The sequence below is a fragment of the Vanessa tameamea genome, chromosome 6, assembly GCF_037043105.1.
Source record: "Vanessa tameamea isolate UH-Manoa-2023 chromosome 6, ilVanTame1 primary haplotype, whole genome shotgun sequence".
Lineage (NCBI taxonomy): Eukaryota > Metazoa > Arthropoda > Insecta > Lepidoptera > Nymphalidae > Vanessa > Vanessa tameamea.
Window position 1 is genome coordinate 6,138,382 of NC_087314.1, and position 13,670 is coordinate 6,152,051.

The following is a 13,670-nucleotide window of genomic DNA, read 5'->3' on the forward strand; positions in this document are numbered from 1 at the left end:
CAAAAATTAAGTAAAAACATGAGGAAGTTATTAACTGGGTCTGGATAGTTAAATCCAAAAACTACGAGGAATGGCAAAAAATAATCAAAGGAGTTTCGGGCGCGATTTGATGAAAAATAAAATAGCGACATTTGATTTTTAAAAAATTACACATCGTTAAAAATTATTTTACAATTCGATTTTACAAATTCAGGGTTTTAATAACATTTGGCGAATATACGGAAAATGTTGGATTTTAATGTCATTGCATTTCGATTCATGTAGGTATTATACCTTTACTTTGTTTGAAATTATGCTAAGTTTAATTTTTTACAACACGTCATTCTTGCCGCGCAGTCTTTTTCATAACTTTTAGTTCTAATTTTAAAATATTACATACTCTTAAAAATATTTTAATGGCATTTTTATTGTTAGATACGTAGAATTATTCGCCTTTAACATTTTTATTTTCAATAAAACTTTTGATCCTAATATTGACATCTACAATTTGATATGATATGAGCATAGATACAAAACCTAACCTCTATTCTAGGACTACGACGTTTAAAGTTCACTGACCTTTTGAAAATATTGACGCGTCAATAGTCAAACGTTTACTTCTTATTTTCAATAATCCTTAGGATCGGTTGAATGCTTATGAACTTTTGCAATATCCATGTTATACATTATAGTATTCTAATATGTAATCTTCATGAAGTTATGTGTAACGCCTCTATTGGTTCCGTTACGGATGAGTTGTAATGAGATTTGCAATTTCACGCCACGTTCGTGAAGCGTTTGAAATAAGCCATTTACTTTGAAGTTACAATAAAACCGCTCGGTAGATTAGATTAACGATTCTTACAAACGAGCTATTGATCAGAAAACATTAACTGAGGTTTTCAAAACGTACGAAATCCTTCAGGAGACTTTGTTCATTAGTAGAGATTTTCTTAACGACTGCTCGAGATTAGATTCGGTCTTATACATTTACTGCAACTTTTTAGTTCATAAAATTTTCGTTTTAATATTTCATAAAACAACGAGGTAATTAGGAGTTTTATTTGGATTCTTGTTTTTTATTTTATTTAGCGTACCAATGTCACTTTGATATTACATTGTTTTAATTCAGAAATCTATGTAAACTTTTTAATTCAAACAGTAATTAATTTAATAATAATCTGTTAATTATTTTGATATATTGTCATTTATTTTTGTACTACATCTACTACATCAAAAACAAAACAAAAACTTTAAGATAGAAACTATCTAAAAAAATGTATGACAAAATCTAAAATTACGTTATGCTATTATTCTTTTTTTAAAAAAATATTTCACATAATAATTAAAATAAAACTATGTTTCTGAAACATATGATATACATACTACACATACTAGTTGCTATAATTATACGTAATTCGGCCCTTCAGTTAATAATTGTAGCCCACTGCTATATTGTGTATAATCTTATGTACAGTCAGAGTAATAAAACCTTCGTCAGTTTTCAAATTCATTCCTTTATCAAATCGTACACTCTTAGTACCTTTTGAAACTAAAGCACTAAACAGACAACTGCATATAAAATTAAACTAACATAGTATGATAACTTGGTTCAAAATAGTGTAACATCTTTGGAGTACGTCTAGAGTCATATCAACATGAAACATTTTTAATTGCCTAATAAGTCACTACAAGATTTAAATTACATAGATATGATATCTTCTACTGAATTGTCAAAGTCTGTCAGTGTCATATACTTTTTCTTTTTACGACAATTGGAATAAAAACGCTTGTAATTTTATTCGGCCGTTATTTTGGGTGACTGTTAATGTAATGACATGACGTGTGACGAGTGGTCCCATCGACACCGGGAAATGGCGGTGATTCCTTGACCTGTAAAAGCGGCGGATATAAACCCTATCGAAAATCTATGGGGTTTGATGGTGCAGCGGTGGATAAATAATAACGATAGAACCAAAGCAGCTGTCTTAGAACATTGCCGAAGTGTTTGGGAGAGCTTCAGAGGAACCGACATACGCTCTCGCCTTGTTGGATTAATGTGACAGCGACTACAAGCTGTAATTGATACGAATGGCGGATATACTCGTTTTTTAATAAAATAAATAAGATTTGTTTAAATGAATACATTTTACCATAATTACTATTTATTTTTACTATTTTATTTACTACTACCGTCCTACGGTTTCACCCGCGTTCCCGAAAAATTTTGTTTTGCCGGGATAAAAATTATCCAATATGTTATTCCAGTACATATTCTATCTGTGTGCAAAATTTTATCCAAATCCGTTCAGTAATTTTTACCTGAAGGAGTAACAAACATCCATCCATACCTCAGAGAAATCAGCCAGATCCAAACACACAAACTTTCGCGTTTATAAGATTAGTAGGAAGTAGAATTACTACTATGCACTCTCTTTTATAAGAGACAAGACAATGTCCTAATCTCCGATGTTACACGAGCATTCACGAAGGGCTATGAGGTTTCGTGAAAAGTTGGTAATTGTGATCCCGATTGACGGCTTCTTCTTATTATTATTATTATAGTTTTTAACCGCTAATATACTCTTTGCTAGATGCGACTTATAATGACATTGCGACGCAATATGTCATGCTCAATCGGTAAAGCAGGTTATCGCTCATACTGAGCACACGAAAATAGATCTTAAGGTGAGGAACCTTTTCTTACCCCGACTGTACCTACATTATGAATATTTATTATATAGTGTTTATATTAATATATATTACATGCACTACAAGAATCTTTCTGAGAGGTTGTCCGGATTTTTTTTTTGTGAAAAGATCTTTTTTATCCCATGGTGATCAACTCATGTGATCATGCCCTGACGGCAAACGGGATAACACTGTCTTATGCCGTCATGTCCCCCTTACACCGCCACTCTCTAATTCCTTGTGAGTGCAAGGCGCGTATATACGAGCATGTACTTGGATTTTATATTAATATAATAATAACAATAATATTTTTATTTTACAATCGAAATTAAATGGTTTTTATTTATTCTATTCCGTGTTTATTTACCAGTTTCTTTCAATTATCAATTTTTTTCAATAACAATCCATTTCAATGTTTCATCTGACAGTCCGTGACAGTCACGTTTTTATCCTCTTCTTGTATTTATATTATATATGTTTTTTTTATTTTTATTATATTCTATTCAACGTTTTGTTATTATTGTGTGTTGTTGATCGACTTTTCTCGCTTCGACCATTCTGACATATCTAATAAATTATATATCTATAAAAGTCAGCCTGTATCTAACCTGAAACTAAAACCTATCAAAAACTTTAACGTTTTATACAAAACAAATCATTTTTCGTGTTAACCCTTTTGAGAAATAAATATAAGTTATAACGCGTTAAAAGTAATATTATAGTTAGTTGATGCATTATTTTTCTAGTGTTTTTTTTAATGTTTATTACATTTGTAATCACATAATGGGATTGATAATGGATACAATTACTTAGGTGGTACATACATGAACACTATAAATAACAATAAAAGAATTAATTCTATTCTAGTAGATGTAAGAGCTGTGATGGCCCAGCGGTTACAATATATTAATTTTAACCTAATTAATGATTCTGAGTTCAAGCCCAGGCACACCTCTGAATTTTCATGTCCTTGATTTTCTTTAATAAATAATTCATTTCGAGATCGTTAGTAAAGGAAACCTTCACGTGGCTCATGGATGGATGGAATCTTCACCTTAATAAGTAGAGGAGGTCGTAGCCCAGCAGTGGGCTCAGACATCTAACTTACTTTTTACTTTACTAGATAAACGTTGCAATGTAACGTATTACTTTTTGTCTACACTGTTATCATCAGTTAATAACACAAAAACATAATGTATAGACATTATCCATTAACTATTGGGTAATCTATCATATGAATATTTGATAGCAATGTAATTAATTAAGCTAATGTAACCAAATATATTTATTGTATTTAAAATATTATCATATCGATTAGTAATAAAATTAACAAGGTATTTAATTTAGATATAATGAATGATTTCGTTAACAAGATATTAATAAACGATGCAAAAAAAAAACTGTGTCGATGCTGACTTTAATTTATTTGATAAATATTTAGATTCGTGAGTGTTTACGTCACGAAACATTTTATTTTTGGTCTATATCATTACTTTATACCTATTTATAAAACCAAGTAAAGTGAGAATGAGAAAGTACTACAACATCACATGTTAGACAGTTCGATATACTATATTTATTCCGCTTTTCAGAATGTATAAAATGGCTATTGTAATCACTAATAAACGGCACGATAACATATAAATAACTAAAACCACTTTTTATTGCACTTCATCCTTATCAACATACTGTAGGTACGCGCTTCGCGATATCAAACACGTTATCTAAACGTCGACTTGTTGCGGCTTCTGCCACCCCTCTACTTAATTCCCTATAGGTAAGGTATCGCATGTTAATGGTAAAGGTAACAGGTCATGACGTCACAGCTTCCAAGAGAAAAACAACCGACTAACAATCGACAGTAACCAGAAACATTTAAGTTAGAAGTATTTGCATGAGGGGGTTGATTCAGGTCGGTGCACTCCCTTGTCAGCTTCTCTCAAATTAGTTAGATATTAGCTGTGGTAATGATCATCGTCTCCAGCCCGCTCCGCTCGCGTGGTCGAGAACACCCGCTCCGACGCCCGCTGTACGCCCCGCTCGTTACTCGTATAGCAGCGGATCGCACCCACAGTCCTCTCTTAACCGCGAGTGAGCGCGCTGCCTCCCGCGGCGCGCCCTCGGCACATCGTTGGAGGCACATGCCTACGAAATGTCACCTACCTTCATACATTTTCTGATAACGTCTGATTAGCAATTAGTACCGGTTAAGAGCACGATCGGTGCTGCTATTGTTTTTAACCTTTCTTTTGTTGAACTATCTTATTTAATGGAGTTTATTCGAATCAGTGCCTATTGCATAAATGGAATGTGTAGTTAAATTTTGAGACCTTGAAATATGATGTTCTATTTTTTGTGCGCTTTGTATTAATAGTTAATCGCGTTGCCGGCAATTACAGACGCGTGTGTATGTTGTTTCTTGTTTGCGATCGACGCACGTAGTTTGTGACTTTACAACTAAAGCAGGAAATTGCTGTTAAAGTTAACAAGTACTCAGTTCGTAGTTTGTTTAATTATTAAAGTGAAACAAATGAACATGATCAATTTGATAGTGAGGTCTTCAATCCGGTTTCTGTTTACGATACGAGCCGAAATAACCTTGATGGTAAGAATAGAAACGAAATAAAAAAAAAAACAAATGACATAAATTTACTTATAATTTACCAAGTATCATGTAGATATTTAGATTCTTATTTAATTCCTTCGATGTTTCAATGACGGTGGGTAACCGTTCTTTAGTATAATATTAAATTATTCTGAGCCTATTATGAAACATGAGATGACTGCAGTTAATAATATCATAGGTTATTATAGCACTAAGTAAACAAAACCATTGTTTGCAATATTAATTAATGTATAATCTCGGGATCGTATTATGACGACATAATATTATTGAAGATATTAGAACGTAAAAATGATATTAAACACTAACTTGAATCTTGTAAGAAATACCATATTATTTTGGAGATTTATTAATTTTAATATTTATTAATTTTAATCCAATATAATGGATTAAAATTAATTATATATAATTATAAAAAGTCATTTAAGCAAATGTATACGTACATTTAACGGAATGTGTCTATTTATAGTTTGTACCTACTCGGTAGAAGATATATTATAATTTTTATACGAATTAAATTCGAAATTTTTTTGCACAAGTTAAGTTAGAATTTAAAGTGTATCATTTATTCCCTCTTTTGTCATAGATACTAAAAAATGTGCGACAAATTGCGATATTAATAATAAATATTTTGTATGTATTTGCTTTAAAGATGTTGTTCTTCGACATCACTTAAATATCTTGAAATTCCCGTCACGATTTTACCTAAGCGACATGTTAACGTTTTCACATAGCGAGGTGATCTCTATCTGCTCAAATACCTCAAGAGTACGCATAAAAAAATTACATAAGAAATGTATTTGCATTTTTTATTTTAATATGATGTGATAATTGCAAAATAAGATAAAAATGTTTATTTAATTTATTTTTATTTATTGCCATAGAATAAGAAAAAAAAGAATTAAAAAAATATTGATTTAATCGTTATTGATATGTGGTTCACATATAACTTATTTGATTTAGTTCTCTCTAACGCAAATGAATCACCCAACTCACTGAAGCCTCTATTATTAATAACGGTTAACACAATGAGTATTTATGTCGTGGGACATTTCCATTGTCAAAGAAAGTCTACAAAAAATAAAAACAGTTGATAGTAAAAACAATGACACCGATTAAAAAAACACCTCCGCGTGTTCTTCAGAGTTTACTTTGTACAATGGTGTTTGATCTTGTTATAATGCCCATATTAAATTCGTGGTAATTTATTTATGGGATTTGATCTTTCATTAAGAAACCAAACGACCATGCGAACGAAATGTGGACACGGTATCGTGTTAGTTAAATGAATATGTCAATTAATATTTATAATAAAAAAAAAGTTATATTACACGATTTGATGCGAAATGCGAAATATTCGTCTGATTGCATTTGAAATAATGATGCCAAACGATTTATTTTTATTTTCTTTTATTATCATATATACTGTATACATATGTTATACTTAGAGACATATGTTATACTAAGTATAGTTACATCAACCCAATTACGAAAGTTTGAAATTAGTATTCTAAAATTCAAAGTGTAAAAATACATTTAGATTTACTCATAAATAAATAGGTTCCCTATAAATTCCCGGTGAATGAATTAAAATATATTATAGTTTAATCAGGCCAAACGATATAGTCAGGTTTTTGTTAATACTTTTTTCCGAATGCTTTTTAATTGATTTGTAAGGAAGTTTATTCATACTTTTTTATACTATTTATCTCCGAATATTATGAGCATTTCATGTCAATTATAATACTCGTAGACTAGCAAGAATATAGAAAATTTTAGCAGAAGAAACTTTAGTTTTCTGTTTTGTAACGAAATAAAATTAGGAAGACAAAGAAGCATTGCTATACGTGTCACTTACTTGCCCACAAAAAATACAAAACATGTTACATTTTAGATGTCAAAGATTCGAATGATAAATGGAACTCCACTTAAATGCTTGTCTGTCAAGTATGAGCGTATGACGAGAGTTATTTGGAGCTGCTTAAACATTCCATGAATACTCCGTAGCGTGATAATAAAATTTTGTACATGTGTAAGATACATACTATATTTTTATTCGCGTACATCTTAACAAGTTAAACAAGAAACCCTCGATTTTGGCTAAAACTTGGCATCAAGTAACTCTTGTAATAAAACCTTATAATTCTTGCTAAAATACAAAGATTTTCTTGCGAAATCCGATAGCTATCTGCCTCGTCGTCTGGTTTGCTTAAAGTTAAACTAAGTTCTAAATATATTACTATATAAACATATATTATGAAACAATCAGTCTATAATAGTGTCAAGTGATATCTCCGCCCTTACCCAGCCTGCCTTCTACGCCAAACAGATGTTATCGTGTGACCCTCGTTTTTTTATTATGCGTTCTATCAAACATTCTTTAATATGTCAAAACTACTTCCCAAATTACAGAGGTAGGTCAAAGAATATTTAAAAAAATGCGTTTAGCGTAAGTTTTAATAAATACTTATCAATCTCTCTGTTTATTAACATTATTTTTTGATTGATTTCGCATCATTAAGCAATTATAAAATAAAACGGTGTAACATACCGACAATATTTGAGATTTAAACTCAATATATATAAAACTACCAAGTTTTTTTAAAGAATAAAATTGAAAACAAACAAGCAATATTAACTTTTTTTAATATTATTATTATGATTCTACTACATCGATTCAAGTGATCCTATTCGGATTCTTTATAAATGAAACGAAGAAATTAAATAAGTGTGAACAAAACTATGTATGAAAAGTATGAGATTTGGACTTGCGCTTCGTTACGAATTCGCAGAGCCATTTGTTCTGGTTCAGTAAAGCCTGGGTTGGAAATGAATGACTATTACATTAGCATATACCAAATGACGCTACTTGCGAGTATTGGTACAATTTGAATTCGTCGGTTTTCCTTTCGCCTATAGGCATATACATTACTACAAGCTCATTTAGTATAAATATTTCATGCAATGAGACTAAATATAAAATCACAGTATAAAACACATCAAATCATGTAAATATATGTATGTAATTGGACAAAGCTTTAAGTTTTTGATATACGACTTTTTATATGTTTATATAACAAAAAAAGTTACTTACAACACATTTCATAATTCATGTCATCCAATATTCCCGCGACAACTTCGAAGGATGGGTTTGAAAATGATTTACAATATTTGTTTCGGTTTGTTTTAAAGTATATATTAGACAAAAAAAAGAGGCGTGGGTCAGCCGACATGTATGTATCTATTAAATAACGGACAATTAAATTAACAACGCCAAGTAATGAAATGGTTATTAAAAATAACATGTGAATTAAAAAATTAACAAAAAAATGTTAAATAACATTATTTAAAACCGTTTATAAAAAAAAAGACAGATACAAAGAGAAAAAGAGTGAAAGTTCGCCCAGGGGGAACATAATGCTTTTTCCTTCTGTGACGATTTCGGCCAGTTCGCTCTACTCGAATAAAATAACTTAGTTCCGATAAAAAAATTACTTACGTTCGAAATTTAAAAAAAAAAACGACTGCTCTGAATGTTTGTATTAATTAATGTACAGCTAGAATAACTCGGGAGATAAAAGGTATCCGTATCTGTTTAGCCATTTATAAGTAATGGAATAAAGAAACTGACAATTCTGTGACGTTAAAATATAACACTCCCTTTTGGGCAGTCGTCTAATAAATACAATTGTAATCGCATTTGGATAAGGACAATGCTATTATAAAACACACCCCTACAAAGTGTGCGTATTTAATAATTTACAAAATAGTTATTTTGAAACCTTCGTTAGTTTTATTATAAATCAAACAAGAATATTCGTCATATTATATCATTATAATTGTGTAGATTCTTATTTCTCGCAACTATTTCAAGCTAGAGCTGAATTAATTTCTTTAGTTTTGTGTCTCAGTGAAACTGCATTTCTTGAAAATGCTTACAATGAAAAATTTGTATATAAACTTAACGATGGATAAACTAATATGCTTCTCTTATTTTTTTAATTCTAGTGATATATATATATATATATATATATATATATATATATATATATTTATTTATTGGTATTTTCATTAAAATGTTCAATGTCAGTGTATATTTTTTCCGAATAAACATTAGCACGAAACTACAATGATAAAAATCTGTGTTGAAATAATTTGTTATGTTAACTAGTGACATCTGACCTATAAAGCAGTATTATAATGATCATTTCAAAATGCGTGCCGGTATAATTTTATGATTGAATACATTTTATTATTTAGTGAAATATAATTAAGTGATAAATGCTGTCGATTATTTGATTAATGCAGAACTAACTTAAAATAATTTACAGTTTTAAACTGAAATAGTTATAAAGTAAGGTGTTTTAAAATATAAACATATATTGTTAGTTATTGTTACGTAATAAAAAGTAAATAATAAAGAAATAATATCATAATTATTTTATTATATTTATATTATTATATTAATTATTCAATTCGTTGCTAGCACTTAAACACAATGTCAATTTCATTTCTCAATTCCGATAGTTTTGAACTTTATCGATAATATCTACAAATTCAGGTTAGATGGGAATATCAAAGGCTAACTTGTTATATCAAGGCTAAAACAGCATTGTGCTAAGGCCTCCGAAATGTATTAATTAGGCAACATTTGAAGGCAAGTTTATGTTCAAAACTTTAAAGTTGTTAACGTAAGTTTCTGGTTCGTTCTAGCTTTTTATATAATACAAACCTAATATAATTAGAAAATGTTTTATATTTAATAATATATCGATTACTGTAGAACTTGAAATAATGAAATCAAATGTAATTAGTGTGAATTTAAAATGTCATGTAGAGGTCGCCCAGAAAGAAGATGTGAGTCTGAACCAAAGTATGCGAGCTTAAATCACGACAAAATTTCGATAATTATGTTCAATTTATGTCTGTATACACCCCATGCTGAGACGGGTAAAAATCTTTCACATACGTATCCGTCAACCCTCATTGGAGCATTCTGATTGAAAAAGTTTCTAACCTTCTGCTCAAAAATCGAAGAGGCTTTTGCCAAACAGCCCAAATCCCGTATGGCCTCCTGTCCTTTTTAAAATATTACATTTACAAAATAAAATAAACATACAAATATCGACGTAAAATTGTATAAAGTATAATCTGTCTCGCAGGATTATAAAATTTCGAACGATTATGAATGGAGAATTGCTTGTAATCTTTAGGTTTCGGTTAGGTTAGGTTATCGTTTTTTTCGTAATGTAATTGAAATTCGATAGATTATAATCAACTGAAAAATAATGCGCTTAATTGTAGGCAGTATGTTTCGTTTTACTAACTGTAGTTTACAATATAGTGAGACAGTGCTTACAATTTTACGCTAGCACGTATATAACTAACATGACATAGAAAATATTTACTATATATAAAATGTTATGACGTCAGAAAGTTATTTAGATTCCAAATTACCGCTAAGTGCTAAATGCATATATTTTCGATGAATTGTTTAAAACATACTTACGATTTAACTTTCCTGGTCTTTGTTTGTATAGTAAGTATATAAAAGTAAAAATGTTATTATTTTGACCGTACCGACAACAGTAAACTCGTAATTACAAGCTCATATTACTCACACTTTACGGTGGCTGGAAGAAATCTCTTATAGAAAAAATGTGTTACAAAAAGTTTTACTTTGAGTCATGACAAATATTCCGATCATAATGATTCGGACATATATAATAAAATAAAAACAAATATATTGTGACAAAAATGTGTAAAAGATAACATCTAGAACAGATAGTTGAGTTTCGTTATAGAACTAATTGAGTCTCAACAATAATACATTATTAGGTATACTTTCAACTAGCGAACGGCCCGGCTTAGCACGGATGCAATTTATTAAAGAAGAAAATGTAAAGTGTGCTTAGCGAGAAAATATTAAGTAGGTATATTCAGATACTTATTTTTATTGGTTTTTCGTTTATGTAAAAAAGTTATAGGTAACATAGATCAAAATCTGTCCACGGCTTACAGATTCAAATCTGGGTAATTTCAACTGCCAGAGTTTTATTGTAACAAACTGTTATTCGACCACCCGTTTTGCAGAGAACGAATTTTTGATTGCTCGTTATTTAATCGGTGATGTTGTTGTGGAACAGACAATTTTAGTCTGTATTAAATGTCTAATGATCAACATATTTATTTGAGTAAGGATTAATAATGAATTGGAGAAAATCGCTTCGCAATTAACCTAATCTCCATTGGATAAAATATTGATTATGAGTGTACTTTAGAAAAGACTTATCTGTAGGCCTTTTGCAAGACTTTATAATACTTTTATCTCCTTATAATACTTCAGCTATTGCTGACAAAGACAAAGGAGCCACCTGATGTTAAGTTGTCAACACCACCCATAGACATTTTTAGAAATATTATTCCATTTCTTTACATCGCCAATGCGCCAATTTAGGGAACTAAGATGTCAGATCTCCTGAACCTGTAGTTATTCTGGCTCACTCACCTTTCAAACTCGAACACAATAATACTAAGTATTTATGTTTATAGAATAAATAATAATACCTCTATAAGATAATTTATCGCTCTTTCTATAAGTGAAAACTGTATGAAAATTGGTGAAATTGGTGAAAAGTAAGCGGCGATACAGACAGATCCAGATATCGACTTTGTTTTCTAATATTTATAGCTATAAATATCATTTCTATTTCAGTACTGATTTCCTAACTTAAAATATAAGCAGATAGCTTATTATTACTAAATTCTTTGAGCAGTACTCAAACGTACATTTTCTTGTCATTGCGTATTGTTGTTGTCGTGTGGCAACCATTAGTGGTTGTTCCAAATGACGAGAGCAAAACATATAGTTGCGGACTGAAGATGTAAAACATCGAATTTATTTGTTTTCTTCACGCTTAGACATGAGTTACGGGACAAGGCGGGCCGCGTGACATACATACGTCAAGCCGTAAACCAGCCGGATACTTTGATGGTGTAGAACGCGACATACATACGTTCCAGACCGTTCCGGCTTTATGTTCTGTGACCGAATGTCAGTATCCATATCGCTTTTACAGATGAAATTTGCCATACCCACATTGCCACTAATTGCGGATCCTCATAAATTTCCATTATCAGAGATTTTTGATCTACTAATGAAATGTTTCCTAAGAATTCAATAATAAATCTCATTGAAAATGTAGATTAATTAATTTGACTATTGCAAATAATATACAAATATGTAAAAAATAAATTTGTTAATGAAGTATAAGTTCCTCTCTTCAAACACGTGTATTTGAGCCTGAAGGTACCTAGACGGGCTTGAACAGAGCCCTACCACCAAGTCAATACACTTACATACATTACATAACTATGTAATTATGAGTAATTTATATAAAACAACAGAGTAGGAGTACTAATCAAGAAGACTTGATTATTTTTTTATAAATACTATAGTAAATTGTAATTAATGTTTTAATCTTGACTCGAGTAAAAAACGAAGATGGACGTTCTGCTGTACACAGTGTAAACTAAAGGCTTTTGTCGAACGCAAGCGAACTGCTAATGAATGTGATAAAAGAACGAGATAATTATCCACCTCCCTCTAATGGTCTTGTAGTTTAAGTCTTAAATGGTTGTTCTTTAGAGATTCAAACATATACATGGTACGATTTCTACGTTTTTAAATTCTAAACACGTTTAAAAATCTGTTAAAAGGAAAAAAAATCTTTCCCTGAAGTAGGAGTTTATTAATAGAACTTTAAAGGATCCTCGCTAGTTGTTAAGAGTTTTGAAGCTCGAACATATTACGTCGTCTCACTGAGCGAATAAATTTTACCTAAAAGTCTAAACTGGCAGACCAAGATCCTCTGAATGGTTCATTAAACAGATAAAAGGCTCTTGTATTCCGTCTTGCAGCTTAAAAGTCATAGATTATTTTGTACTTTTTATTTATTATTAGGATATTTGCACAAATAACATAAGATAATATAAGATATTAAATATTTAAATTAGTTATTTCTTTGCAATATAATATTTTATTCTAGCATTATACTTACCTATATATATTATACATATATATAAACATAATATTTTAATAAAAAAAAATAGATTAATATAAACTAATTTAAAATTGGTAAAGATATTGTAAAATAACCACAGCAAAGTTTTTTCACCATTACGAGAGATTTTTTTCTTTTTTATATTGGACTAATCAGGATAACCTCAAGAATAAAAAAAAACCATCAAACTAATTTCGAAATCAACTGAGCAATCATAGACAAAATAACACAAAGAAGTATGACCGAATCAAAAACCTCTTTCTTCTTAAAGTCGGATGAGAATGGCTTAGACGGTTATCTATTCGTGATATTAA

The 13,670-nt window shown here is 30.3% G+C and overlaps 1 protein-coding gene across 4 annotated transcripts in view; it reads left to right on the top strand.

The window, feature by feature from the left end:
- The window catches only part of LOC113393514 (3',5'-cyclic-AMP phosphodiesterase), a 335,667-nt gene that overhangs the window by 129,986 nt on the left and 192,011 nt on the right, over positions 1-13,670 (top strand). The window contains exon 1 of one of the 4 annotated variants that reach the window (XM_026630446.2): positions 4,764-5,275. The exons of the other annotated variants lie outside the window; for them this stretch is intronic. The gene's annotated coding sequence lies outside the window, so the exon portion shown is untranslated. Of the gene's footprint in view, positions 1-4,763; positions 5,276-13,670 lie in introns of those variants that run through there. 4 annotated transcript variants of the gene reach the window in all.